The following is an 18,773-nucleotide window of genomic DNA, read 5'->3' as shown; positions in this document are numbered from 1 at the left end:
GTCGATGCAGCCATTAATTGCTATTCCATAAGGTTTTGAGCTTGTCGCAAGAATCAATATGCCAGACATTATTCGGACACTCTGCTTAAGTACTGACGTCTTCGAGTCTCCTTCTTCTTCGCCTCGAATTCTTTCAGGGATCCAATATCTGTGGCAGGTAAAGGGACTACATCTCAGGTACACATATCCCAGATTGTAAACACTTGAGAATGCAATCCACCGATAACTCATGATGTTTTCCGGACTCCCAAGTAATTCACCATTAATAAAAATGGCTGTTTCTAACAGATCTGAATAGTTTCCTCGTCTTCCTTTCAGATTCATTCTTTTCTCAATATTCTGCAAAGAGTTCTTTTGGTGATAACCGCACGATCTTTAAGAGCAAGGGAACACACAAATCTCACCATAGGATGAACCAAATTGAAAGTAAACTCTGATTATTCTTTTTTGTGTGCTCACTGACGACCATTTTGATCAAAAGCATTCACGGCGAACTGAACACAATTCACACGAGTGCAAAGGAATATAATAATAGCTCTTCTGAAACCTCGAAGCTAACAAGAAAATACTCGAAATTTCAAGGTACGACAGAAACTTGAAGCTAACGAGAAAATACTCGAAGCAACGAGAAAGTAATCGAAGCAGCGAGAAAATATTCGAAATTTCAAGTTTTAAAGAAAATTGAAGTAACGAGTAAAATACTCGAATTTCAAGTTTTAAAAGAAACTTGAAGTAGCGAGTAAATATTCGAAATTTCAAGTTTTTGACCCGAGGAAACTTGAAGTAGCGAGGAAATACTTTCGAAGCAACGAGAAAGTAATCGAAGCAACGAGAAAAATACTTCGAAGCAGCGAGTAAATACTTCGAAATTTCAATTTTTGAAAGATACTTGAAGTAGCGACTAAATGCACGAGGAAACAGCGAGAAAGTAATCGAAACAGCGAGAAAATACTTCGCTAACAGCAGTAAATACTCGAAATTTCACGTTTTGTAAGAAACTTGAAGTAACGAGTAAATACTCGAAATTCAAGTTTTGACGGAAACTTGAAGAAACGAGTAAATACTCGAAATTTCAAGCTTTAAAGAAACTTGAAGTAACGAGAAAATATTCGAAATTTCAAGTTTTTACAGAAACTTGAAGTAACGAGTAAATACTTTCGAAATTTCAAGTTTTAAAAGAAACTTGAGAGTAACGAGAAAATATTCGAGATTACAAGTTTTTGACAGAAACTTGAAGTAACGAGTAAAATACTCGAAATTTCCAAGTTTTTAAAGAAACTTGAAGTAACGAGTAAATATTCGAAATTTCAAGTTTTTGACGGAAACTTGAAGTAACGAGAAACTACTTTCGAAACAGCGAGAAAGTAATCGAAGCTAACGAAAATATTTGAAATTTCAAGTTTTGTTAAAAGAAACTTGAAGTAACGAGAAAATATTCGAAATTTCAAGTTTTTGACAGAAACTTGAAGTATAGCGAGTAAATACTCGAAATTTCAAGTTTTTGAAGAAACTTGAGTAACGAGAAAATATTCGAAATTTCAAGTTTTGACCGAAACTTGGAAGTAACGAAATTAATCGAAGCAACGAAAAAATAATTGAAGTAACGAGAAAATACTCGAAGCAACGAGTAAATACTCGAAATTTCAATTTTTGAAAGATACTTGAAGTAACGACCAAATACTCGAGAAACAACGAGAAAGTAATCGAAACAACGAAAACATACTTGAGTAACGAGAAAATACTCGAAGGAACGAAAACTACTCGAAGCAACGAAGAAATAGTTGAAGCAACAAGAAAATAATCGAAACAACGAGAATTGTCGTTGAAAAATATTTTATGCTACAAAGTGGCAACATTAGGCTTCCGTAATTTTCTGCCCTGAAAGAGGTGTTAAATTTCCAAAGCCTACTCCACGACTTAAGCGAGGGAAGTAGAGAGGGACAATTCTATTAAAGACTGATATGAGTTTATACTCGGTATAATGTTACAGTAGTTAACTGAAGGCATCAAGTCATGTGATATCAAGAGAAAATCTAGTGTAGCCTTAAGTACGTTTATTGTTGATCATTATTGTCTTGGTGAAACTGTGAGGCTGGCGTATTCTCGACGTATATATTTTGCAGCAAACAAGGGCCTGTGAATAAATGATTGTGGGGTTCTGGACGGAAAACACACACATTTTCATCCGATCCGAATATGGGTTTTATGCCGCCTGTAGTAATATTCCAGCAATGTGTCAGCGTTTGACGCCACGGGTAGATTTAATTTCATATACCCATATAGGAATGAAACCTTGACCTTCTCACTGATGCATTAACACTCTTTATCGGAGAAGCTAGTGTCTGATAACATAGTTGAGATACACCCACGACAGTGAGCAGTGACACATTCGGACAGGCAACCCATAATGCTATCTATACCTTTTGTGTTTCTCAATAGCAATGAGTCATTCATGCAGCCATGTTTCAAAATATCTTCTTCCTAAAGTCGAGTCTGGAAATTCAGAAGCCATTTGCTTAAGAATGGAAATGTCAATAAACATAGCTGCCTGGGTTAAAGCGTCTGTATGGAGGAGAGAATTTTTTCGGGGAATTTTGATGAAATTAGAATTACAAAATGTCTGATCACAACAAAATAATTCTGGGTGGTCGGAAGATGGGAATCCGAGCATTGTTTGACAAATATCAGTTTGTTATGGGTAATGTCCGATACTGTAGCTGCATAGATACAGGGGGGGAACCCAACATCTGCATCAAGAAAACGTGGCACTTCGTCTGGGATAGTGATCATAGTATAGAGTATTAAAATAACGTTACTAAGCCGGAGTCGTACCGGATCAACTCGAAAAATCAGGCTGACAGTCTGTTGAAAAGACAGGTACAAAGACAAACAGTATATGGGATTAATTCTATACATGCAATGTCAAGTTATTATACAGAAACACGATGTTGATCACTGGATTGTCTGATCCAGATTCGATTATTTCCAGACCGCCGTCATGTAGCTGGACTACTGCTGTGCGTGGCGTTAAACACAAACTAACCCACTGCTATATAGAAACCTAATGAAGAAACTTATCATTAAGTGATTGACAGGTGTGATAAGTTATCTGTATTTCTGTCGTATGGAAAAACCCTGGCGCGGCTGCATGTGAATGTGACGTACATGGTGGGTGGTAGCAGTGAGAAAGGTCGAGCCTAGCTCTTAGAAGGTAAGGGCGATTTACGTTGCCATATTTCCGTGGTAGCTGAAGGTTGGTTTCTCGAAAGCTTGGGAGCTTGTCCTGTTAGTTGTAAACAACAAAGAATGCTTAAAAACAGTTGAGATGAGGTCCAGAAACATGGACGTGTCATATCCCATCTATTGGACAAGATGGCCGCTCAGGGTGATATACAAGTGGTCTCCACATGAAGATTCACTCGTCGGGCTCAAGGTTTAAGTTTCAGCGGGAATCGTGATCCCTCCCAGGAATGTGTGTTTCTTCGGGTTTCTCAGGTTAAGGGCTCAAATTAAATCCTCCATGGAATCCTTCTCGGGTACAGTTGAGAAATAGTATGAACTGTCGACAGATAAATGTGATACTGTTCAAGGAACCGTCTAAATACGTTCTGACAGGAAAAAAATGAACTACTTTGTCGAATGTGTCCAAAAAGTCTTTATTATGAAATGTCTCTCCTGATAAGCATGAACTGTCAGCACAGAAATGTTTGGTTTAAACACATTTTTATTCAAATTAAATTGAATACGGATCGGTGAACAAGCTGTTAGCTTATATGAACACCCATCCCTTACCAAAACAAATAATAATTACATAGTTTGGCTGTTAGTCATGTATACGCTGAACATAGTCCAAAAGAAGAGAGGTATGTTGACATCATAGGTTGAGAGTAAACAATCATTATCTTGAGAAAAGGGCGTCAAATCTGCCTGATTTTACGATATATAAATGAACAGATTCAAGAATCTGCATATTTACAGGTGCAGTTGCATGGACATTTCCGAATAATACTGAGTCTAATGTATATCCTTTTTTGGTAAAAGTACATGTTATTTCGAGTTACAGTATATACTGGACAAGTAAAGAAAAAGTGAAAACTAACGATATGTGACACTGTTTCAGGGACCATGTCAACATGTTCTAACAGGAAAATAAATGGATGACTTTGTCGAACGTGTCCTTAAAGACTAAATTCTTTTGTTGCATGCACAGATCAAATGACCATATTTTATCCAGAAAATTCAAACACTGGGGGGAATATCATTTCTATCAAAACCAAATATGTCAGGGATGGGAGCATGGGAAGAAGGGTATGGTATTGTCGGCTTGCATAAAACCTAGAATTAATGTTATCTTATCACTGACAGCATCCAGGTCCTGGGCAAAGTGGTAAGACACCAATTGGGGCGAGACTTCGAGGCTTACAGTGTTGCATACTAAACTAATGTCCAAAGGAAACCTGAGAGCCCATCTGAAGCTCAATAGCGAAAATGATCATAATGATCATAAAACGTAAATGATCATAATGATCATAAAACATAAATGATCATAATAAAAAGTATTGTCAACATCAATATGTGCTAAAACCTTGTGCAAACAGTCATAAAAATACAATGAACAATGAATTAGATATGGCTGCTAATGTCCATGTGGGGTACACAAAACAGCTTTTCAATATCTGTCCAAGTGGTCAGCTCCGCACAGGACTAGGTGATATTAAGTATCACCTTAGTGTGACCTCCACTGACTTGAATGCAGGAAAACATTCTCCCACGCACTGAATTCGCCAGTCGCCTGATGACGTCTCATGGCATGCGTCGCCATTCTTCATGGATCTGGCTTCTTTACGTTTAGGTGAAGGTATCTGTCTTTCAATAATTTGATTTTTAGTTGCCAAGTTTCTTTTGGACGTTAGATCATATCTGGGATTTCTGCCAGCCCCAAGGTTTGTTATATACTCGGCGTCATTAATGAAGGGTTGCTATTGGTAACATTATTTCTTAAACGTTGTAAAACCTTCGTTTTTGTTTGGAACATAAGTAACTGAATGTTTTACAAACTTTCTTAACAGTATGGAAAAACACATTAGTCCGTTGAAATGTCTGATACATTCTGTTACAAATGGCACATTATTCAAATTCAAATGTTCGAAGAAACGCAACAAAAAAGTTGGTAGAATCGCTCGACATTTGCAAGAATCATGACAACCGCACGCTTATTCCACTCAATGCAGTCTTAAGAAGTGCAGAAGTAACAAGAACACCTGTATTCATCCTTCTGGATTAAGCTCCACATACCACGCCATGGAGAAAATGGTTTCGGTCCGATAAAGAGAAAATCTCAAATTGTGAAGTATTGAAGCCGCGAAAAGAGAATCGCGCGAAACCCTATAATCACTGAACTATACTAGCCACATAAAGAAACTGTGCATTGTCAAAATATTATCCCAGTTGACAAGTACGATGACAATGTCAAAGGTACATATAAACTTCAAAGGAGGGATCATGAGACCATAACAAGTCGGGAGAATTTCAACTGAAACGTCAATCACAATGACGTCACAAGGCCACGAGCCCACACGCGGGACAGGGGTCAAACGACCATGTCACAAGCTCAATAACGGGTATGTCCACCATCCGCATTGAGAACAGCAGTGCATCGACGACGCATAGAGCCTATCAAACGTGCAAGGAAGGCTTGTGGGATGTCACGACAGATTCTCTCAAGTTCTGTTGCAAGGTCAAGGACGTTATCTGTAGGATGAGGAAGACGGCGTAGACGTCGATCCATGTCGTCCCAAACATGCTCTATCGGGGAGAGATCCGGTGAATTTGCAGGCCAAGGCAGTAAATCAATGTTGTGGTGTTGCAAGAAATCCATAGCAACCCTTGCCGTATGAGGGCGGGCATTGTCCTGTTGGAATGTTAACCCAGGGCCATGACGTTGCAGAAAAGGAATTGCCACACGTCGAAGAATCTGATCCCTGTAACCCACACCAGTTAAGCTGCCCTGAACAATCACCAAAGGAGTTCTTTGGCGTGCTGTTATTCCACATCAAATCATCAGGGAACCACCACCAAAGCGATTCCTCTCCAAGACACAGGCCTGTGCATAACGTTCTCCCACGCGTCTATAGGCACGTTGACGTCCATCACTATGGGAAATGTTAAACTGGACTCATCTGTAAAAACAACATTTCTCAACTAAAACAAGGGTCTGTGGACATGGTTTCGGCACCACATTCGGCGAGCTTGTCGATGACTTTGTGTCAGGATAGGCCGTATGGCGGGACGTCGTGGTCGGATCCCGTGATGACGTAAACGTTGTCGAACTGTGTTGGGGTGGATACGGCGAAGTCCTGGGGTAGTTCGGGCAGTCATCATTGCAGTCTGAAACCTGTGGCGAAGATGGGTCACCCTTATCCATATGTCCTGTCTTGGCGTTGTTACACGTGGACGTCCACAACGTGGCCGATCGATGACGTCATTTGTGTTCTGGTAGCGTCTCACCTGTGCAGAAATGGTGTTCCGGTGGCAGTGGAAATGTGCAGCCACTTGTCGTTGAGACATTCCCTTACGGACCATCCCAATGGCCTCAAGACGTTATGCAGACGTGAGCCTTGGTATGCTATGCGTTTCAATAGCCGTTTTTTTTTTTGAACGATCGCAAGGGCAGGGGTTGAGCTTTCCAAAGTGACAGTATTGTGTGGCATTCATTTGCTCTGTTTCTCTTTCCCGGAATGCACGTGTAACAACGTATTGCACGTCTCAAGGACGAACCCACTTACGTCACGGAACGTGGCACGTGCATGCATGTTGGATACATGTCACTAATCTCTGAGTTTAAAGCCTTATGTGTCTACACAGCTTTGATGAATTTAGATTTTAAATTTTTTGTATGCACAGTTTCTTTATGTGCCTAGTATATTATCTGGCTCTGAACCCGAGCAGCTAATTTGTGTCTGCAGGTGAGAGTGAACTCTGTTTAATCAACAAATCAAATTATTTTGTAGAATATATAAGTGAGTTGATATCATGTAAGTAAATTAATGAGTGAAACTCATAGTAAGAGGTGATGCAAATGCGAATATCATGGTTCATGTATCATGTGTGAATGTTATATAACGGATACGGATAATGTTTTCATCATTCCGAATCTTATTCATAAACTGACTAATAAGAAATTATTTTGCGCTTTTGTAGACTTCTCGAAAGCTTTTGATAAAGTATGGTGAGTTGGCCTTTGGTATAAATTAAGACATATTGGTGTGAAGGGAAAACTACTAATCTTGATTCAAAATGTATATACCGATATCAAATCATGTGTAATGGTCCATAACGATAAATCCCCTTTCTTCTCATGTTTGTGTGGCGTTAGGCAAGGGGAAAATTTGTCCCCTCTACTTTTCTCAATATTCCTCAATGATTTAGAGTTATATTTAGAAAACGAATCGTGTAGCGGAATACAACTCCACTCTAACACTGGAAATATAGCGCTATATCTCAAACTGCTTGTACTTCTATATGCTGATGACACAGTTCTCCTTGCAGACTCACATGATGATTTACAAAATGCTCTCAATAATTTTGCTACGCATTGTACAACATGGAAACTTAAAGTAATACTGATAAAACTAAGATAGTGATTTTTAGTTCTGGACCTGCAGCTAATTACAGAAAACACTTTTATCTCAATGATCAGACAATAGAGATTACCGATACATATAAGTATTTAGGAATATTATTACATAGAAATAGGCTACTGAACTTTGCAATTAAACACGTTGCAGAACACGGCATGAAAGCATCTATATCATTGCTAAAACGAGCAAGAAATATATAGTTACCGTTAGATACCATACTCTCTGCATTTGATACATTGGTTTTACTGTATGGATGTGAAAATTGCGATATCAGCGAACGTGTTCATCTTAAATTCCTTAAATTAGCTACCGGTCTCAGGTATAACACCTCGAACGTTATGAAATACACAATGCCATTTAGAAAGTGGTCAAATGTAACATATAGACCGCTCAGACTTTGTGTGCTGGCGATTACGTGCCTGACTCTGAGGGTGTGGGTTCGAATCCCGGATGGGACTCAATCCAGCAAAAGTACTAGAATCTGTACTTTACAAAGAAAGTGTAATCCCAAATATAACATATGTTACACACGAACTTTATGGTTTATGGAGAACTTGGAAGACAATCTATTGAGCTCCAAATCTCTAAACGATTAATCACTTATTGGTGCAAATTGAAATTCTCCCATTCAAACAACAAAATAGCAGCTTTTCTCTTAGATCATATCATGGACAATACTCCCTGGCTAAAGCATGTGAAACATATATTTTGTAAATGCGGCTTACCGGATGTATTTGTAAACCCCTTTCATTATACTCAATCCTGGATCATAACAAAATCTGAATCAATCTTGAAAGACCAGTTTTTACAATCGTGGACCAGTGAAATAAATAATTCATCAAAAGGACAATATTATAAGATTTTTAATAACTCTCCTTTACTCGACAAATACTTACTGCTATCTGTAAATATATGGAAACCTATTCTATTTTTTAAAACATCTAACCATAAATTACCAATAGAATGTGGGAAATGGACGAATCTCGCAAGAAATGAAAGAGTATGTAACCTCTGTAAATCGCAGTTAACTGGGGATGAATTCCATTATGTCTTTAGATGTTCATATTTTAGACAACAACGTATCACTCTCCTAGAAAATAGTGTGTGTTCCTTCCCTAATATCTCTACATATAAAAAACTGATGTCAAGTACTAAAATTTCAACAATCAAACACCTATCTAAATTTATCAAATGTATATGTTCTAGTTTTCAGTAATCATTGCGTATATTCCCTGTCACCTTCTTGCATACTTTGTATATTCTGCATTCAATTTTATATATTCATGTACCACCGGAGATGGTTCCATCTTTTGTGTAATAAACTCAGAGTGAAAGGCTATATGCTGTGGTAAAATAAATTTCAGAACAGGCTGTACTTAATCCCTTGTTAATCCCTCCATTGTTAGTTAGTTAACCATGGGTGACTGCTTCACACCCTAAAACAAAGACAGAGTGAGGTACCCCCGGTTCACGAATGGTAGATAACCCTGCCATTTGATGTCACGAACTCAACAACTGATGTCTCGAGTTATGTAAAAGAAACCAGATCAGATACCATAGGAAGGCCACTCGTTTCGTATAATTCGTATGTAATGAGACCTCGTGTAGTATTCTCTGTTTATGCCACCTGTAGTAATATTTCAGCAATTTGTCAGCGTTGGGCGCCACGAGTAGATTTCATATAATATACCCATGTGGGGAATGAAACTTTAACCCTCGCCATGATGCGTTAACACTTTTATCGGAGAAGCTAATGTCAGATAACATAGGTTAGATACATCACGACAGTGAGCAGTGACGCACACGGACAGACAGCCCATAGTTTATGTGTTTCTGAATTCTGAATCTTACAGCCATGTTCCAAAACATTTGCTTCCTGAACTCGAGTCTGGAAATACGAAGTCCTTTGCATGAGAATGGAAATATAGAACTAAATTTAAAAGCGTGACACTTCGCCTTGCATAGTGGTCATTGTATGGAATATTCAAGAACGTTACTTAGCCAAAAGTTGTACGCGACACGATCATTCTTGCAAATAAGCCTCAACTTACAACAAACCATGCACAGCTTAAAACAAACAATATATGGAATTAACTCTGTACAAGCAATGTCCAGTTATTACATAGCAACATATACTGAAACTTATCATTAAGTGATTGACAGGTGTGATAAGTTATCTGTGTTTCTGTCGTATGAAAAGTCCCTCACGTGTCTTCACGTGAATGTGACGTACATGGTGGGTGGTAGCAGTGAGAAAGGTCGAGTCTAGCTGTTAGAAGGTAAGGGCGATTTGCATTGTCATATGTCCGTGGTAGGTTCAAGTTAGTTTCTCTAAAGGTAGGAGGCTGGTCGTGTTAGTTGTAGCTGAGATGAGGTCCAGAAACATGGACAATATGGCCGCTTAAGGTGATATACAAGTGGTCTCCACATGAAGCTTCACTTGTCGGGCCCAAGGTCTAAGTTTAAGTTAAGACCATCGAAAGTTCCAACAATTCTTCTTCCAAGGAATACACTACGAGTGATGGGTTCTTTCAGTTGGCATTTCCAATTAACTGGATCAGAGACTCCATCACTTAGTTCCTCAGACAACTTGAATTTTCTCTATTTTGCTATCAGACGATTGCTAGCCGATATAAATCTATCGTTTGCAATCAGTGGATCTAATTTTGAGGGATACTGGGGGATTTCACAACTGATTATTCTGAATTTGAATAATGTTCAAATTTGAACCCACCCTGTTCAGTATTCATCCGATAGTAAATGGGTACCAAGTATAATAAGGTAACACTGCAGATTATCAGACAATTTAGGTTGTGTACTTCCCACGGTGCTGGTCAGTTGAATAGACTGAATTTGATGCTAGGTCTAGTTCTCACCAAGTTTATTGTCATTAAGGTTTTCGATAATGTTACCAAGTTTCTCTGGGAAACCAGTGCTCTCTGGTTTGTCCAACCAGTCCTTTATGTGATCGTTCAGAGAACCTAATTATCATGACTGTCTTGGGGAACACAATCATTATAATTGTCTTGGGGAACACAATCATTATAATGGTCTTGATAATTGTCCTGGGGAACACAATCATTATAATTGTCTTGGGGAACACAATCATCTTAATTGCCTTGGGGAACACAATCATTATAATTGTCCTGGGGAACACAATCATTATAATGGTCTTGATAATTGTCCTGGGGAACACAATCATCATAATTGTCTTGGGGAACACAATCATCATAATGGTCTTGGGGAACACAATCATCATAATGGTCTTGGGGAACACAATCATCATAATTGTCTTGGGGAACACAATCATTATAATGGTCTTGATAATTGTCCTGGGAACACAATCATCATAATTGTCTTGGGGAACACAATCATCATAATGGTCTTGATAATTGTCTTGGGGAACACAATCATCATAATGGTCTTGGGAAACACAATCACCATTATGGTCTTGGGGAACACAATCATCGTAATGGTCTTGGGGAACACAATCATTATAATGGTCTTGATAATTGTCCTGGGAACACAATCATCATAATTGTCTTGGGGAACACAATCATCATAATGGTCTTGGGGAACACAATCATCTTAATTGCCTTGGGGAACACAATCATTATAATTGTCCTGGGGAACACAATCATTATAATGGTCTTGATAATTGTCCTGGGAACACAATCATCATAATTGTCCTGGGGAACACAATCATCATAATTGTCTTGGGGAACACAATCATCTTAATTGCCTTGGGGAACACAATTATTATAATTGTCCTGGGGAACACAATCATTATAATGGTCTTGATAATTGTCCTGGGGAACACAATCAGCATAATTGTCTTGGGGAACACAATCATCATAATGGTCTTGGGGAACACAGTCATCATAATGGTCTTGGGGAACACAATCATTATAATGGTCTTGGGGAACACAATCACCATTATGGTCTTGGGGAACACAATCATCATAATTGTCTTGGGGAACACAATCATTATAATGGTCTTGATAATTGTCCTGGGAACACAATCATCATAATTGTCTTGGGGAACACAATCATCATAATGGTCTTGATAATTGTCTTGGGGAACACAATCATTATAATGGTCTTGATAATTGTCCTGGGGAACCCAATCATCATAATTGTCTTGGGAAACACAATCATCTTAATAGTCTTGATAATTGTCCTGGGGAACACAATCATTACAATGGTCTTGATAATTGTCCTGGGGAACACAATCATCATAATGGTCTTGATAATTGTCTTGGGAAACACAATCATCATAATAGTCTTGATAATTGTCTTGGGAAACACAATCATCATAATAGTCTTGATAATTGTCCTGGGGAACACAATCATCATAATGGTCTTGATAATTGTCCTGGGGAACACAATCATCATAATAGTCTTGATAATTGTCTTGGGAAACACAATCATCATAATAGTCTTGATAATTGTCCTGGGGACACAATCATTATAATGGTCTTGATAATTGTCCTGGGGAACACAATCATCATAATTGTCTTGGGAAACACAATCATCATAATAGTCTTGATAATTGTCTTGGGGAACACAATCATTACAATGGTCTTGATAATTGTCCTGGGGAACACAATCATCATAATGGTCTTGGGGAACACAATCATCATAATGGTCTTGATAATTGTCCTGGGGAACACAATCATTATAATTGTCTGGGGGAACACAATCATCATAATGGTCTTGATAATTGTCCTGGGGAACACAATCATCATAATTGTCTTGATAATTGTCCTGGGGAACACAATCATCATAATTGCTTGGGGAACACAATCATTATAATTGTCCTGGGGAACACAATCATTATAATTGTCTTTGGGAACACAATCATCACAATGGTCTTGGGGAACACAATCATCATAATGGTCTTGATAATTGTCCTGGGGAACACAAACATTATAATTGTCTTGGGGAACACAATCATCATAGTTGTCATGGGGAACAAAATCATCATAATTGTCTTGGGGCACAATGAATATAATTGTCATCAAAGTGAATGAATGAATATAATTCTCATCAGCCATTCCTGTGTTCGATACTAAATCAGTATGCATTTTAAGTATGCATATCACCTGTCAGTCTGTTAGACTGGCATATTCTCCACGTCGAGGAAACATGGTGTATACTTTTGTATCAGATGAGGATTGTTATATATGTGATATATGACAAATGTGTTGATTACACAATGACATTTCGGTCGTGGGAGCCGTCCCAGTTTACACTTATCAGAGGGGTACACAAACGCCACAGACTAGACTACCAGTTGTCCGAGCGGGTTAGACTGCTGACTTTGTGTGCTGGCGATTAGGTGCCCAACTCTGAGGATGTGGTTTCGAATCCCGGATGGGACTCAAACCCCCAAAAGTACTTTACTAAGAACGTGTGATCCCAAATCTAACATATGTAAGTGGGGTTCAGAACGGAAAGCACACATATTTTGCTCTGATCAGAATATGGATTTATGCTGTCAGCGTTGGATTTGTCTGACAAGTCTGATTTTGTTATTGTTAATGTCCCCTACTGTAGCTGCATAGATTTAAGGAAAACCCAAACATCAGCATCAAGAAAACGTCACAATTCGCCTGGCGTAGTGATCATTGTATTGAATATTCCAATATCGTTACTAAACCAGAGTTGTACCGGATCAACTCGGAAAAGCCTCATCCAGCTCATCAGGCTGACAGTCTGTTGAAAGCAGGCACACAACTTAAGAGAAACACACGGCCTAAGACAAACAATCTATAGAATAAATTATATGCAAGAAATTTGAAGTTATGAGCAGTTACTTGCGAAGTCCGCCAGCAGAGCTTTAGGAGTTATTACTGGAAAATTCAAATTTTTTTGAGGTTTGTCGGTGGAGGTTTTTAACACGCGTTACGGTAACCTCGTCCAACCTATCCTGACGTACGACGCCGCTATGGGGATTCATGGAATTTAGATGTGTCAGCAACGTCCAACATCGTGCTCGTGGGTTTTCCCTTGTGTATGAGGTAAAACCCCTAACATTGCAGTGAGAGGCGAGATAGGCTGGTTATCGTGATTAACGTAACAACGTGTAGAAGTCGTTCGAGTTTGGAAGAGACTATCTGATATTGCTACGGGTAGACTTGCGAGTACTGTTACAGACTGGTCAACTGGGTACCGTAAATCATTGTATAATCCCATCCCAACTTCGTTACAGTCCCTTCAAGTAATTATATTTGACATTAACGAATTAACAACACAGGATTTCCAACTATTCAAGAATCAGTTAAATAGATCGGATGCTGAAAACTGGTGGCACGAGATGTGAAATGACAGTGGTTTAGTTAATGGAAATAAACTGCGGACCTACAGAATGTTTGAATCTTGCCCAATTGCTGAAATTTATCTGATCAAGTATCAAATCGTCAGCACCGAAGTATGTTAGCGACGTTAAGATGTGGAACGCTAACCTTGGAAGTAGAGCTCGGCAGATTCCACCGCCCACCTACCCGGTTGCAAGATCGTATATGTAAAATGTTAGATGTAAATGTTGTAGAAAACGAAATTCATTTTCTTGGATAATGCAGTCTATATAATGATATCCGTTCAAGGCCTTGGAAGCAAGCTACAGATTAGGGCAGTGTCTTTCCTTTACTTAGCACCACTGGTAAAATAATTCATCGCATGCAAAATAATAAGCTTTGTAAATCTTTAGTCACTACCATAAGTAAAATGTTACATCTTCGTCGTTGCACAAGATTGTAAGATTTTCCTTATATTTTGTGAAAGAACAAAACTGTTGGTGTGTGTTTAAGGTGTGTGTTTAAGCGCATATGTAAGGTAGAAGGAGTCGTAGGGTGAGGATCGTAGATGTACTTTGGTGAGAGGGTGTTTCTGAGGGGCTAGAAATATGGTATAAATAGAGATTACTAAACGGGTGTGTGTCAGATACCATTTATCTTCCAACGAGTTGTTTCAACACGTATTTAGCGAGCGTATTTATGGAGATAAATGGTGTCTGAAAGACACGAGTACAGTAATGTTTCTTACACATTATAAAATCGCATCGCTTGGTCGAATAGATTCAAATGTCATATTTTCTCATCGTAGCTGCGCAATAATACACAACACAACGTTTGTGAATGAGTGACGTCACTTGGCTTCCTAATCACTACTCATCCCTAATGTGACCCTCCACCAAAACGTTTCTGCCACATCTTCGCGTCATCAAGGCAATAGTGATAATGCAACTAGATAAGGTCACAGTCTATTAAACACTCTAAAACGATGATGTTACCATGTAAATGCAGATGATTTTAATTCTTGCAAGCATAAAATATTTGAGCGTGTGACGTCATCGTTGTTGTTTGGTGGTTGTCGTTATCGGAAGATTGTTTTGGATATCTCTGCACATTGGGATCTGTACTTGCGTACCAGTTTAAGTTCAATGTTATCCCATCTACCGGAGTCAAAACTATTGAGTGTGTGTAATTAGGTGCACCCCGTGTGCTCGAATGTGACATTGCTGAGGTTACGTTCACTATCAATGGGGGACTACTCTTCTTCGCCGGAGTGCAGCCTTTTCGTTTTCCCGAGCCAAAACTGCCACTTGGAAAGTTACGGCATTTACGGAGTTGTCAGTATGAAATGTGAGTTGATTATATCCCGTATGTTGTCAAGACATGAACTTTACATTATTATGCGTCGGAGAATCTCTTAAAGGCAATGGCTTATGTGTAGATTCTAGATTAACCGTTCCTGTACATTTCCGATTGAATAGAAAGGACGTGTGTCGTTCCACGCTGTACATTGTTTCAACGAGTGTGTTTTTGTTTTGATTGTCCTGAGTGAATTTGATAACATTGGAATCACATAGTAGCTCGGAGCGGGAAGTGGATCTTAATCGAAAGAATCATCATGTTTATCAGTGAAAAATGTCATCTTCATCAAAGAAAAATTGAGGCAAATCGATCTCCCAATGGACATGCATTGACGTTGTCGTGTCACATATTTTTTTCAAGACGATACATATGACACTTCTCGTATCAATCCAATAAAAGTACCAATGTACATTTTAAATATTCGAAGGGAATCCCGGGCTTTATCTCTAACCGCCATTTTGACATAATTGTTCAAGCCATTTCGAATTCATGACTAGAATCAAAAGGAATTAGAAAATAACTAGATTCGTGTTATATTTATTCTATATGTGTTTCATTGTGTGTGTGTTTCATTCATAATATTGTACCTGGTTATGTTGCAATCGCAAAAATAGCAGGTGTAAAGGTTTTGGGGGGCATGGGTAACAGGTTTCTGTTCGATTGAAGAACGAGTAACTTATCAATGAATGTTAATCAGGAAAGTAGTCCGCCATAACATGACCCTAGGTCATCACCACGGAGTAGCCAATCACGGGATTAGGAAATCGATCTCACACATTTGTTTTCTCACATGGGTTTCTCACCCACAGGTGTGCAAGAATGCTATTTATATACAAATGCTATATATATATATACAAATTTCCTCGTTCCAAAGCGAAGGGTTATAAAGAGATGATGGACGGTAGCTACAGTGGAAGCAAGGCCGACAGACTTAGGTAAATGCTTATCAAACTCTTCCAGGATTGTGGCCAAAAATCACAATCGAAACCAACCTGAAAACTGTCAACTTCTTAGATGTTACCCTTGAGCTCAAAACAGGAACGCACAAACATACAGGAAACCAAATGACGAGACAGTCTACATCAACTCTCACTCAAACAATCCACCTAACACCATCATAAATATACCAAAGGCAATCATGAAAAGAATATCCACATTGTCATCAAACCAGGAAATATTTGAAAATGCAGTACCATATTACGAACATGCCTTCGTAACATCTAATTACATTCCAGACAAGCAATTCATACCAAAACCTGCAGGTGGGAAAACAACGAAAAGGCGACCAAGAAAAATCACATGGTACAACCTGCTATTCAGTAAAAATGTCAGAATAAATGTTGGCAAACATTTCCTACAACTGGTAAACAAATACTTCTCCCGCGAAAGCAAATTTCACAAGATCTTCAACAGATCAACGGTTAAAGTAAGCTACAGATGCATGAAAAACATTCAACAGACAGTCAAGGCGCATAACAAAACAGTACTGAAAACAGCAAGTCAAACGCCAAGCAAGAAGAACTGCAATTTGGCAAAAAAGCAAACTGCCCGCTGAACTGTAAATGCCTGATTGATGACGTCATCTGCAAAGCTACTGTAACAACTAAAGCGGACACAGCGTCATACATAGTGCTAGCAAGTGGGTCTTTCAAACTGAGATACAACAACCACACTAAATCGTTCAGAAATGAATGCTACAAAATAGAAACCGAATTATCCAAATATATCTGGCAACTCAAAAGTAACAATGTCAACTATGAAATAAAATGGAACATTTTAAAGCAATCAAACACAAGCACAAGCAATCAAACAAAAGAAGCTAGAACTTCTCAACAACAAAGGCAACAAGATCAACAGAAAGAGTGAACTATTTCAACCTATGAGTATGGAAAGCACACAAGCCGAGTGAGAAAAAAAATAGTTCCAAGCAACTTGATTTCAGTTTGTTTGGTGATTCTACATAGATCGCCCAGAAGGCGATGGCTCATTGGTCAATCTGGTGGATCTATTGATCTTGAATTGATACTTCTGCTGGATTATATCATCACAGTATCCTTGGTGCTGCTAGTTGGAAACCCACTGGCATATGGCATTGTCTTAATGATACTCCGTGGTGGGTGGGGAGCTGGGATGATGAACCTTTATTTACTTACCATGATACCTCTAAAACAACTCAAACGTACTTTAGAGGATAGTACATGTTCTGGTGATGGCACCGTCTCCAAAAACAAATCTGACGATTGGTCTCGATTTTTGGTGATTTTAACTTCGGATTATGGTCCACTGAAACTGAAACCGTTTGCTCTATCAAAAGAGATTTATGGTACCGCTGGCGATGTTGTGTCAATGAAAAAGACGCGATCTGGTTGTATCTTACTAGAATGTAAGCATTTCAATCAGCTACACTGCTGGCTGCTAAAGATCTCGGTACTGTACCAGTTATTGTGTCTCCACACAAAACTCTCAACAGTTCGAGGGAATTGTCTTGCAGACATGTCTGAAGATGAGATAGCTTCGGAACTGAACGACCAGGGTGTTAATGTTTGTAAAGCGTTTTACAAGCAGGCAGAATGTTGTTACTCTTATCACTTAAGGTTTGGTCATGGTGCCCAACCATGTCCCAACAGCAAGAAATGTCACCGTTGTGGAGAACCTGTGCATGACACTTTAGACTGCCCAAACAGCCCTAAATGTGTTAATTGTTCTGGTGACCACGCTGCTTCATCAAAATCCGGTCCAGCCTGGCAACTACACTTTCACCTGTAATAGTAAATGCCAGCAAGTCAGTCAACTATTCAAAAAATTCGGATCGAGTACCGAAAGGTCAACGGGATCCGGTACAACTATTTAACAGCTATCAATTCGCTTCATTATGTACTGTGAAATTGAAAAATTCCTGAATATTGCTGACCCCATTCATTTGTTTTCAGATGAACTGAATGCTATAGCTACCGATTCCTTTCCTAAGTCATCTACAAATTGCAAACAGGCTAGAAAAAAATAGGAAAAGAGCGGAAAGTATTTTCGCAAGCATCCAACTGTACATAATTTGAATAATGTTAAGGTAACCAGAGCTAAGGCTCGCCGTACCTTCAAACAAAATAAACGTCAATCATGGAGAACCTACGTCTCCAAGATTCATTCCCGCAAACCTATATCAAAGGTGATTAATATGGTCTGTTGTGGAGAACTGCGTTTGTAAGCATAGAATATTCGCGTGCGTTTATGTTTTCAAACAAACGAACATTCGCACAAACGCAATGTACTTCTCGGAAGATTTGATTGCGTGAAACACGTGGAGCTGAACCTGCACGCGGTTTCTCCGATAGCAGTTTTCAACATATTTGATAGAACTTCGGACATTAGCGGTCGTGCTTTCGACGAACTGACCAATAATAGTTTTTCGTTATAGTCAATGAATAGAGTACTATCTGTATACAAATGTACAAAACAAAACAGAATTAAAGTTGAAATA

Source organism: Haliotis rubra, unplaced genomic scaffold (assembly GCF_003918875.1).
Source record: "Haliotis rubra isolate DU_JTF1 unplaced genomic scaffold, ASM391887v1 Scf946, whole genome shotgun sequence".
NCBI lineage: Eukaryota > Metazoa > Mollusca > Gastropoda > Lepetellida > Haliotidae > Haliotis > Haliotis rubra.
This window is presented reverse-complemented; position numbering follows the sequence as displayed.